We start from the raw sequence: 13,831 nt of genomic DNA, 5'->3' as shown, positions 1-13,831 counted from the left end.
TGAGAAGTGGAGCTTAACGTCACTTTCAATTAAAATTTCTCTTTTTGACTAAGATCGTGATTAGAATCTTGAACCGAACCTCAATGAATGAACAATTTTAGCCTCGATATAATCCCTTCATTCTATTTTTATTAACTCAAAACCAAATTATGAAAAGCACAGAAGACCCGTACGCATTTTCAGTGAAACTTTGCCTTTTTCTGGTGGGTTTGGACGGCTAGAGCTTGGAGCTACTGCTTTTGTGTTGTTGGAGCTTTGAAAAGCTCTGGTTTTCGATGAATTTTTCTATATTAGTAGAATTACGGGCTGATTGGGTCAATTTTGGGTTGCTACCAAAAGATTTCGCTAGAATTATACCCATAGGCTTGATTTTGGAGATTTTGACGTGGAGCTTGTGGTTTCCCGATGGGAATCGTTGGATACATCCTCCCAACGGGTTTTTTGGTTGTTAATAAAGAGATTTATCCAATACATTTTCTCTTTTCTGAGTTTCACTCATTCTCTCTTTGATTTCTGTCTTTCGATTCTCTCTTTCTATTTCGCTTGGCTATGTGTCTTTGTGTGCTTTTTTCTATCCAGTGTGTGCGTGCGTGTATTATTCTGGTATTAGTGAGTTCCTGGGTATGTGTATCAGTGAGGTTGTATGGATGGTGAATCTCTATCGAATTCTCTTTTCTCTGTCAGTTGTGTGTTTGTATATTTAAGTGTATATGGAAACTGTGAGAGTATGTATAATTTTCGAGTGGAGTGAATTCCAATGAGGTCCCTTATTTTTGATTAATTCTCCCCTTTTCTTATGTATAGTGTGTGTCTATATTTTTAAAGATGAAAACAAAATATGAAGGAAGGGATACACGAGTAGGGGTACGAGTGGTGAGGTAGGGGTGTGATGTGTCAAAGTTGTTATGGTAGGTTGTTATTTTTTTTAGGATGAGGTGTTAAAAATTGTTAAGAATTTTTTGGACTATTGTGTGGAATTTATCACATGGGCGAAAGTACGTGGTAAGACAGGGTAAAAAATAGTAAAAAATAATTTTGGGGAGGGACAAACTTACGTGTCTACAAATCCAACCTACAGAAAGTGTGGTAGAAATTATCTTGGTGAGTTCATAATGGGTAGGGATGGTTGTTACTATTGTGCTAATCTAGGCCATAGGCTTAGAGAATTCCTATTGACTAAGTAGGGGAATAGAGATGCTCACCTTCAGCCCTAGTCCACTACTTCAGTAGCTCAGTCAGGATGCCCAACTCAGCAGTAGGGCACATTATCTAGTACCAATGGCAGTTAGTGTTAGAATTTATTTTATTCTTTATCCTTCTGCCAGGAATAAGTGATCTCCCCAGATGTGGTCACTGGTATGCTATGTGTCTTTCATCTTAATGCTTATGTGTTGTTAGACCCGGGGTCAAAACTATTCTTTATAACCCTACTTATCACTATGAATATTGACGTAAATCTCAAAAGTCTTTCCAAGAAATTTTTAGTTTTCACCCCAGTTGGTGAGTCAGTTATTGCTAGAATAGTTTACAGAAGTGTCCTATTATAGTCCTCCATAAGGTTACTTCAGCAGATTTAATAGAATTAGGATGATAGATTTTGATGTCATCCTTGGCATGGATTGGCTTCATTCATGTTATGCCTCAGTTGATTATCATATCTGAGTTGTAAAATTTCAGTTTCCTAATGAGTTAGTCCTCAAATGGGAGGGCAATTCAATCATTTCTAAGGGTCGGTTCATCTCCTATCTTAAGCCTAGAAAGTTAATCTTAAAAGAGTGTATCTATCATCTAGTTTGGGCTAAAGATACTGAGTCTGAGACCCTAATCTTCCAGTCAATTCATATAGTTAATGAATTTCCCAAAGTCTTTCCAGAGAATTTGTCCGGAGTACTTCCCAATAGAGAAATTGATATAGGGTTGATCTTCTTTCGAATACCTAGTTGTCTTGACCCAAACCAGGGTTTGGCCATGACGGGTATCACAAATCCACCAAGGACCGGAGACCACCCCTTTTTCCTAGCCAAATAGAACATAACACAACTAGCAGTGGATGAATTTTGAACATATAATAAAATAGAAAATAATAAGATCAAAGACATCTAAGAGTGTCAACATTAATACCCAATCCACAGTAATATCCACAAAGCCTCTACTAATCCAAAAACAATCTAAGTTAGGACACCCCCAATAATACCCAAAAAGAGTCAAGAAAGGAAATAGTCTGTGTCATACAAAAACCAAGAAGTAACGGGCCTTCTGGAAGAAGAAGGCTCACCACTTCAAGATGATACCTAAAAGACCCATTGGGCACCTATCACTGCACAGGAAAAATAAAAGTGCCTTCGGACCCTGCATCGCGTGGTGACACAACATTCGGGGATGGTTAGTGGGGTAAGCATTAGCATGTAACTCAGGGAGAGGATAAAATAATGCCAAGTCAGAATACAATTCAAAACCATGCACACATCATCATATACATATATAAATAACATGCTAGGTAAGGAACAAGGTTTATCATGATAGTAAATCATTATCCTAGACTATGTAGCTCAAAATTCATAAATAGGCACCCACGAGCTATATCGTTTTAGCTCTCCCTGGTAAAAGGGCCCTAGTGCATGTTAGCCGTACGAATCGAAGGTATAAAGGAAGACCAGAAAATGCCCTGACCCCATGCCAATCCTAGATACAAATATATCAATAGTGTGAACCATGCACATGGTCATCAAGACAAACTCTCACGTCGGCAAATGTGAGTTTCCAGTATAAGTCATTCGAGACCCACAACTTCACGGCTTAGCTACATAACCCCTATTAAGCCCAACTAAAACAAGTTTAACATAATTCATTCATTAACCAAGGAATTATACATTAGGGCACACCACAGGTATTGTCATACCATTCGCTTGCAAACTCACAACTATGCCACTACAATTCCATTAACTTGCGGGAATGCCTCGACCCCCTTTGTTTATTGATTCAAATTAGAGGAATGCCTCGACCTCCTTTAGTTTATCAAATCAAATTAGGGGAATGCCTCGACCCCCATTTTTCATTAAATAAAAAAATAGCCAACGAGGCTTTCAAAATCCATGAACATTGTTTAACCATTTATGCAATGCAATAGCATAGGTGAGTAAGTCAAGCCAAGTGATAATTTCACAATTTAAATCTATTTACACAAGTAGGTTGAGGGAACACAAATATTCAAAACCAATTCCAAGTTCAATACATAAATTTGGGGGAAATACCTCTACCCCCATTTCGATTCCCACACCCATGCACCCCATTAGTTTAAAAACATTCAATTCAAAGCATGAACAACTTATGAAAACCATGGGAAAATAATTCAAGGGTCAACCATTCCAAAACCCTCAACCTATGTCAAAACCCACATTCAATTCCATACAATTAAACCGTTTAAAACACATTTTTTTCATAAGATAAGATCCAGGAAAGAGTAACATTCCTAAAAGTATCACAACTATGGAGAGTAATCACCTTTGAGAGCCCTAAGTGACCAACTTCTTGGAAACCCTAAGTGTTCTTGACCTTGGAGACTTTAGAGAGTTTGAGAAGTTATTTTTATTTTTTTAGAGTGATAATGATACCCTAAAGGGGTTTTATGTTTTGGGTCACGATTGGGAAAGAGGGGAAATGTCCAAAGTTCCCTTAATTAAAAGATAAAAAATGGTTGCCAGTAACTACAAGTCACCATACGACTCGTCAAATGGCACTACGACTAGTAGGGTCAAAGTCATCATCAAGACAAAAACTTTTGGGTACCCATTGGTCACCCTACGACTAGTACCTTACGACTCATATACAGTCATTACGTCTTGTTGAGTCTAGTCATGATCAAGGTAGTAACTTAGGTAACCTTTATTGGTCAGGCTACGGTTTGGGACTATATGACTCATATAGAGTCTTTATGATTCATAAACCTTTAGTCATAGTCACAACAGAAACTTTAGGCTAACATACTGGTTTGGATATGATTGGAGTACCACGACCCGTATAGACATCCTACGACTCATAGGGAGAGTCATATTCTGGGCAGTGAGCTTAAAGGTCAAGAAATTTTAAGGGTCCAAAAATTTGGGGTGTTACATTCTCCCCCTTAGGACATTCATCCCCAAATAATCAAGCTAGGCATCCCTTAGTATGATTTAACATAGAACACAATTACACTTTCCTTTAACAAAGACAAAAAAAACAAAGATATTAAGGAATACACATACCTCAAGCACTATTATCCAAAGCGGGGAACAAGAATGGATATTTGGACTTTATGTCCTCTTCAGCTTCCCAAGTAGCCTCTTTAACCTTTTGGTTCCTCCATAGAACCTTCACTAAAGCCACATCCTTAGTCCTCAAATGACAGACTTGCCTATCCAAAATCTTTACTGGGGTTTCCTCATAAAACAAGGAATTCAAAAGACAAACATTCTCCAAAGGAACAACCAAGGAAGGATCACCTACGCACTTCTTCAATATCGAAAGGTAAAACACTACATGAATGGAACCCAAACTCAAAGGTAATTCCAACTCATAATCCATATTACCCACTAGCCTCAAAATACGATATATACTAATATAACAGGGATTGAGATTTCCCTTCTTCCCAAACTGCATCACTCCCTTCATGGGAGACACCTTTAAGAACACCAAATCATCCACATCGAACTCCAAGTCCTTTTGCCTTAAATCCACATAGGACTTTTGAAAACTTTGGGCGATCTTAAGCCTACTCCGAATCACCTTCACATTTTTCATGGCTTGTTAAACCAAGTCGGGACCATACAACCTATTCTCACCAACCTCAGACCACCCAATAGGAGATCCTCATCTCTTACCATAAAGAGCCTAAAAAAAAGCCATCCCAAGGCTAGAGTGATAGCTATTATTATATACAAACTCTATGAGAAGCAAATGATCAACCCAGCTACCACCAAAATAAAACACACAAGACCTTAGTATATCTTCTAAAGTCTGAATAGCCCTCTCTGCTTGTCTATCCATTTGAGAATGAAAAGCGGTGCTAAGGTTCACTTTAGTCCCCAAAACTCTCTAGAATGAGCACCAAAAGTGAGATGAGAAGTGCGTACACGATCATATATAATAGAGACTAGATCACCATGCAACTTAATAATCTCCTGAATGAAGAGCTTACCATAATCCTCTGCCGAATAGTTAGTCTTCACTAGCAGAAAGTAAGCGATCTTGGTCATCCAATCCACGATGACCCAAATCAAATCAAACTGATGATGATACAATGGAAGACCGGTAATGAAATCCATATTAATCACTTCCTATTTCCATACGGGCTACACAATCTCTTGAGACAAACCACCAAGCCACAAGTGCTTCACCTTTACTTGCTGATACACCATATATTTGGCTACAAAATTGGCTACATCCCTTTTCATGTTACTCTACTAATATATCTATTTCAATTTATGATACATCTTCGTCGAACCAGGTTGAACAGTGTACCTCGACGTATGAGCCTTAGCTAAAATCTTTTCTCACAGCCCAACAACATCGGGAACACATAGTCTACCTTGGTACCTCAAGATACCGTCACCACCAATCTCAAAATCTATCACCTTTTGGTGACCCACATCATTCTTGATCTACATCAAAATACGATCCAAAACCTATTTCTCCTCTACCCCCGAACTAAGAGATGACTTTACCACCTTTGTAATAATCACACCATCATCCTCAAAATCTAAGAGATGAACTCCAAGATTAGCTAACTACATGAGACAAGCTCCCCATGGAAAACCTGTTAAGAGCATTAGCAACGTCGTTAGCTTTACCTGGGTGATAAAGAAGACTCATGTCATAGTCCTTGAGTAACTCAAGTCATCTCCTTTTCCTGAGATTCAACTTCTTCTGGGTGAATAAATACTGCAAACTCTTATGGTCTGAGAAGATGTCAACATGAACCTTATACAAGTTATGGCGCCAGATCTTTAGAGAAAAAACACCATAGGTAACAACTACAAATCATGAGTTGAATAATTTTTTTCATGCACTTCAACTTCCTAGAGCCATATGCAACCACCTTGCAATGATGCATCAACATATAACCTAGTACCACACGTAATACATCACAATAAACAACAAAACCATCAATATCCTTAGGCGGGGTCAAAATAGGAGCAGAAGTCAACTTATCCTTCAACTTCTCAAAGCTACCCTCACAAGCATCGAACCACAAAAACTTTACCTTATTCTAAACTAGTCTAGTTAATGGAGAAGCAATAGATGAGAAACTCTCCATAAACCTTCTATAATATCTGAACAAACCCAAGAAGCTTCAAATATCGGTTGGATTCGTAGGTCTAGGCCACTTCTTAACTACTGCAACTTTTTTTAGATCCATCATGGTCCCTTCAGTAGAAACAAAATGACCCAAAAATGTAACAGCTTTACACCAGAGCTCATACTTTGAGAACTTAGCATATAACTATTTATCCTTAAGAGTTTGCAATACTATATGAAGGTGATTGACATGATCCTCCTTACTTTTTGAATACATCAAAATGTCATCAATAAATACTATGATGAATATGTTCAGAAACTAGTAGAATACCTAGCTCATAAGATCCATAAACACCATCGGGGCATTAGTCAATCCAAAAGACATAACCAAAAACTCATAATAGCCATACGAAAAGCAGTCTTAGGGATACCACCTCCCTAATGTTTAACTGATGATAACCCAACTAAAGATTAATCTTAGAAAAGGACTTAGAACCCTAGAGTTGGTCAAATAAGTTATCAATCCTAGGAAGAGGATACTTATTCTTTATTGTCACCTCATTCAACTAAAGGTAATCTATAAACATTTGAAGGGACCATCCTTCTTAAGTATGAAAAGTACAAGAGTACACCATGGAGAAACACTAGGGAGTTAAAACCCTTATCAAGAAGATCTTTTGACTGCTCCTTAAGTTCTTTCAACTCAACTGAAGCCATTCTGTAAGGAGTGATAGAGATATGATGAGTGCCCGGTAAAAAATCAACCCTAAAGGTTATTTCCCTATTGGTAGGAACACCAGGAAGATCATTAGGGAATACTTTAGGATACTCACAGACCACAGGGACAGATTATAAAAAAGGACCCTCTTAGTTAGAATCTTTAACTCATACCAAGTGAAAAATACACCCTTTGGAAATCAACTTCTAGGCTCTAAGATAAGAGATGAACCTTTTCTTAGGTACTAGGGAACTCCCTCCCCACTCAATTACTAGTTTATTTAAGAATTGGAAACTAACCCTTCGGGTCCTACAATCAAGAGAAACATAGCACGAATAGAGCCAATCTATCCCTAAGATAATATCAAAATCTAATATCTCCAACTCTATCAAATCCACCAATGTCTCTCTATCATAGATAGTTACCACACATCCTCTATAGACTTTTCTAAACACAATAGAGTCACTCACTAAAGTAGACACAGAACAGGGATCGAGAATAGCGGTTCATATAAGTAAAACTAAACCCAGGATTAAGTAAATAATATACATAAAAAGAGAAAAATTTTAGTGTACCATTAACAACATCAAGAGATGCCTCAGAACCTAATTGGGTGGCAAGAGCATAAAGACAGTTTCGACCATTGTTAGAGCCAAAAGTAGAACCCTTTGGTAGAGGAGCTGATGAAAAAACAATTGGAACCTTATTAGCCCCAATGGCAACATTACCTGAAGGAAAATTTCTCTGAATATATCTAGGATAGCCACATCTAAAAAACTTATTTCTTCACTCAGCACAAAAACCATGGTGCAACTAACTATAAAATCTACAAAAAGGATATGATAGAGCGGACTGGGACCCATTGGCTGAGATTAGACACCCTATGCCTTAAACCCACTATTTCTCTGAAAGGGGGATCGCTGGATAACTTAGGATAGAAAACACTAGTCGTAGAATAAGAACCAGAGTTTACCCACTTTTTTAGACCATTGCCTGCCATCTATTTATTATTCTATTGGCCTCCATCTTTCTCAGAATATATGGACCTATTACCTTGACTCTTCCCTATATGAGTTTGTTTCTTCTTTTCATATTCAACCTACTGCATACACACCATTAGCCTAGATATATCCATGTTACTATTCATTAAGGTGACCTTGTACTCCAGCACCAAGTTTCGAGACAAACTCAAAGCAAACTTTCTTATCTTAGCCCTCATGCTTGACACTAGCTCAAGAGTATAACAAGATAACTGATGAAATTTTAGGCCATACTCTTTCACAGACATCCTACCCTATTTTAGATTCACGAACTCCTTAGCTTTAGGCTTCTCAACTCCTAAGGAAAGAAATAATCCAGGAAGGTACCAGAAAATTCATCCCATAGTGCCAACTCTGTATCATCACCCCTAAACTGATCACACACCTCATACACTGCTATACCACATCTTCCAATTCATATGAGGTAATTTCCATGCCTTTGGAGACAAAAGTATGCATAACTCAGAAGATCTTCTCTATCTCATATTTGAGCCTTTGAGGATCCTCCTCAATATTAGAGCCATTAAAGGTTGGAGGATTGATTCTCATAGATTGCCTAACCCGAGTAACCCAGAAGAACTCACAGTAGTAAAGAGCCCCAGTATGTGTTAGCCGCATGAACCGAAGGTATCAAGGAAAATCAGGGAATGTCCCGACCATATTAATCTTATATACAAATATATTAATAGTATGAACCATACACACAGTCATCACGACCAACTATAACATCGACAAATGTGAGTTTTCATTATAAGTCATTCGAGACTCACACCTCCACATCTTAGCTACATAACCCCCATTAATCCTAATATAAATAAGTTTCACGTAACCTATTCATTTACCAAGGAATTATAAATTAAGTCACACTATAGGTATCATCATACCACACTTGCAAGCTCCCAGTTATGCCATTATAATTCCATTAACTCTGCGGAATGCTTCAACCCCCTTTGTTCTTTAAGTTAAGTTGGAGGAATGCCTTGACCTTATTTAGTTTAACAAATCAAATCGGGGGAATGCCTCGACCCCATTTGCTCATTAAATCAAAACATAGCCAACAAGGCTTTCAAAATCTATGTTCATTGGTTAACCATTTAAGCAATGCAATGGTATAGGTGAGTAATCCAAGCCAAGTGGCTATTTCTCAATTTAAAGCTATTTACACAAGTGAATTGAGGGAACACAACTGTTTAAAATCAATTTCAAGTTCAAAACATCAATTTGGGAGAAATATCTCTACCCCTATTCCAATTCCCACACCCATACACCCCATTGTTCAAAAACATTCAATTCAAAGTACGAATAACTTATGAAAACTATGGAAAAAAATTCAAGGGTTAACCATTCCAAAACCCTCAATCCATGTTAAAAACTACATTTAAATCCCTATAATTAAACTATTTAAAACACATATTTCTTATAAAATAAGATGTGGGGAAGAGTATCATGCCGGAAAGTATCACAACTTTGGAGAAAAATCACCATTGATAGCCCTAAGTGACCAACTTCTTGGAAACCTAAGTGTTCTTGACCTTGAAGATTTGAAAGAGTTTGAGAAGTTGTTTTGATTTATTTTTGAGTGATAATGATACCCTAAAGTGGTTTTAAGCCATGGGTTATGACTGGGGAAGAGGGAAATATCCAAAGTGCCCTTAATTAAAAGTTGAAAAATAGTCGCCACTAACTACGGGTCACCATACAACTTGTAAAGTGACCCTATGAGTCGTAATCAAGACAAAAACTTTTGGATACCCACTATTCACCCTACGACTGGTAACTTATGACTCATATAGAGTCATTACGACTCATTGAGTCTAGTCGTTATTAAGGCAGTAAATTAGGCAGCCCTTACTGGTCAGTCTACAGTTTAGGACTATATGGCTCGTATAGAGTCTTTACGACTCATAAATCTGAGTCATAGTCACATTAGAAACTTCATGCTAGCACACTATTATAAACACAATTGGGGTACTATGACTCATATATACACGCAATGACTCATAGGGAGAGTCGTAATCTTACAGTGAGATCAAAGGTCAAGAAATTTTTAAGGACCAAAAATCCAGGGTGTTACACTAGCCCATATTCATTTCTCCTTATTGGATGGCTCTGGTAAAACTTAAGAATTTAAAATAACAGCTTAAGGACCTTTTGAATAAGTGATTCATCAGACTTGGTATTTCTCTATGGAGCGCACCAGTGTTATTCGTGTGGAAAAAAATGATACTCTCAGAATGCGTATAGATTATAGATAGTCAAATAAGGCCACCATTAAGAATAAGTACCCTATACTCTTGATGGACTATTTGACCAGCTTCAGGCCGCCTGGTGTTTTGTTTTTCAAAAATTGACCTCAGGTCGGGGATATCATCAGTTGAATATCAGAGAATGTGATATTACAAAGAATTTCTTTAGAACTAGATATAATCACTTTGAGTTTGTGCTTATGTCTTTTGGACTAACAAATGCTCCTGCAACTTTTATGGATTTAATGGATAGGGTTATCATGCAATATTTTGACATGTTCATCATTGTCTTCATAGATGATATAGTTATCTATTCTCAGAGTGAGAAGGAGCATACAGACCATCTGAGAATAGTATTACAGACTCTCAAGGATCACCAGTTGTTTGCAAAATTTAGTAAATATAAATTTTTATTGGAGTCCATCACCTTTTTGGGGTATATGATTTCAGAGAAAGGTATTCATATAGACCTTCAAAAACAAATGTAGTGAAGCACTGGCCTAGGCATATTACTTATCTATCATTAGGATCTTTTTGTATTTAGTCAGATATTATAGGAGATTTGTTGAGGGGTTTTCCTCAATAGCCGCACCATTGACTAAGTTAACACAAAAAAAGGTAAAGTTCCAATACTTAGACAAAAGGGAGAAAAATTTTCAAGAGTTGAATGATAGATTGGCTTTATCATTGGCATCAGCTTTGCTAGATGGGTTAGATGGATTTGTGGTGTACTGTGATGCCTCAGGAATTGGGCTAGGATATTTCTTAATGCAAAATAGCAAGATGATAGCGTATGCCTACAACCAACTCAAGGATCATAAGAAGAATTATACAACTCATGCTTTAGAATTAGCTGCAGTTGTGTTCCCCTTGAAAATTTAGAGACATTAATTATATGGAGTGCATATTGAGGTCTTCACAACCATAAGAGTCTCCAGTATGTGCTTATCCATAAAGATTTGAGTCTTCATCGGATGAGGTGGTTAGAGTTTCTAAAAGACTATGACATGGATATGTTTTATTATTTTGGTAAAGAAAATATAGAGGCTGATGGTTTGAGTAGATTGTCTATGTGTAGTGTAGTCCACGGTGCAAAGAAGAAGGATTTAGCCAAAAAGGTGCATAGACCAAAAAGGTGCATAGATTAGCTCTCTTGGGAGTTCATTTGTGTGATACAGATGATGGTAGATTGATAGTACTCAATGGTTTGGAGTCGTCACTTATAGCAGAGGTGAAATAAAAATAACATAATGACCTTATACTTAGTCAATTAATGGATGCAGTCCTGTAGTAAAAGTTAGAGGTTTTCTCCCAAGGGGGAGATGGTGTTCATCGCTATCATGGTCATCTGTGTGTACCCAATATTGATGGATTGAGAGATAGGATGATAGTGGAGGCTCATGATTTCAAGTATTTGATTTACCCTTGTGCCACCAATATGTATTACAATTTGTAGAAAGTATACTACTAGAATGGTATCACGACAGACATAGAAGAGTTTATTGCCAAGTATCCCAATTGTCAACAAGTAAAGGTTGAGCCTCAAAGACTAGGAGGCACGCTTTAGGATATTAGGCACCCTAATTGGAAGTGGAAGGTTATTAATATGGATGTTATTACGGGACTTCCTTGAACTAGGCGTCAACATGATTCAATTTGGGTCATCATGGATCGAATGACCAAGTTAGCCCATTTCTTGCAAGCTAAGTCCTCAGATATGGCTAAAAATTATGCTAAATTATATGTTTGCGAGTTAGTAAGACTCCACCTGAGTTAGTAAAACTAAATGGGACTTCTTTATCCATCATCTCATACTGAGGTACTCAGTTTACTTCTTAATTTTGGAAATCATTTCAGAAGGACCTTTGTACCAAGGTGAAGCTTAGTACTATTTTTCACCCTCAGATAGATGGTCAGGAAGAGCATACTATCCAAACTATAGAAGATATGTTGAGAGCTTGTGTGATTGAGTCTCAAGGAAATTAGGATGATCATCTACCTCTAATTGAGAATACTTATAATAATAGTTAGTCCGCTAGTATTCATATGGCTCTATTTGAGGCTTTATATAGGTGTAGGTGTAGATCCCTTATATGGTGTTTTTGCCCTAATTAAACACCAACACAGACATCACAATCACAACACAACACAAAACACAATACAAAATAATTTTATTCTAGATATGTCGACTTTACATTCAAACTATGACCAGTGAGAAAAGAAACACGAAAACAAAAACCCACGATGGCTAAGTGATATGGTAAACCCCCACCCCTAATTAAGAAACTATTCACTGTCCTTAGTGCGTGACTGTAATATATAGCAAAGGGGGAAAAGTCATACCTAGTCACACTAGGCACCGGCTCATAAAACATCAGATTATGGGGACTATGAACAGGCCCCTGTCTCATCAGTAGTGGTCCTGGTGGTGTTTGGGATGCTCACATCAATAATGGCAGCTGTGGACGATGCAATCAATGGTACCTGTGGGGTAGGAATAGTTTTCCTAGTTAACTTGGTTGCATCTGGGATCGTCTTACCAATAACTTGGGAGTTATTAGCTCCTATCACTATCTCTCAAACCCTGGTCTGATTGTCCCGCTCAGATTGTATACTATCTACATTCACTGCCTTAATCTTTGTCTTCTTAGTTCTCTTTTTTTCTTCCTCTTCTTACCTCTTTCACCATCAGTAACATCAACCACGATTTTTGTACCTTTAACACCCCAAATATCTAATATCTCCTCTACCTTATGGATCTCCTTAATAATGGGTATCAAAGGGAATGGTCTATTATACAGGTCCTCAACTGCCTTATGGATTACGTCTAGCTCAACATGTACGCACGCCAAATTTGGAACTGGATACCCTCTAGTTTTTGGATAATATGATGCTCAAACTTGTTAAATCGAGTCTATATGCTCCTCATCTTGTTCATAATCTCTCTCTTTACCCATGGATTAACCCTCTCCTCAGTAAGCTTCACATATGACTTCATGGTGCCTAATCTCTTCCTTACCTCAGCTAAGAATGACTGTATCACTAATGCATAGCCGGCGGTGGCCGATCTAGAAGTAAATAGATGTGGTACCATAGGAGGTGGTGGGGTCAGAGTCGGAGAAGTACCTGCTATATTTGTCAAGGTCTGAGGCTCAAATTAGGTAGTCTCAGTAGGGTCATACCCATGTCAATGAACCCTGTATCATCAATCACGTGCCCTTCAGCCCGAAGTATCTCGCTAAGCAATGTTGATCCCATCATTGCAACTTTGGAGAAGGGGTTTGAATCATCATGAATAAACCTCAAATTTGTAGTACCTCATGACTGGAAAAACATGTCAACCCTTGTTATCTCTTGCACTCCCGCATCTAAACATATCTACATCAGCAAATAAAGGAATGCTAGGACTGCATTGGTGCTTACTGCCCAATTATAGATCTCTCTAGTTATCAACTAGGCCATGTGAATATTGTATCCTACCATAATACTAGCTACCAAGGTTGTTCAATTTGGGATGAGTACATTGTCCCTATATGTGGGACTCAACCTATAAA

General features: G+C 37.7%; 1 pseudogene; it reads right to left on the bottom strand.

The window, feature by feature from the left end:
• The window catches only part of LOC107853002, a 39,338-nt pseudogene extending 25,803 nt beyond the window's left edge, over window positions 1-13,535 (bottom strand).
• Between the last annotated feature and the right edge of the window lie 296 nt (window positions 13,536-13,831).

Source organism: Capsicum annuum, chromosome 1 (assembly GCF_002878395.1).
Source record: "Capsicum annuum cultivar UCD-10X-F1 chromosome 1, UCD10Xv1.1, whole genome shotgun sequence".
In the NCBI taxonomy this organism is placed as follows: Eukaryota; Viridiplantae; Streptophyta; class Magnoliopsida; order Solanales; family Solanaceae; genus Capsicum; species Capsicum annuum.
The sequence above is the reverse complement of the archived record's forward strand: the minus strand, read 5'-3'. Positions and strand labels throughout refer to the sequence as shown.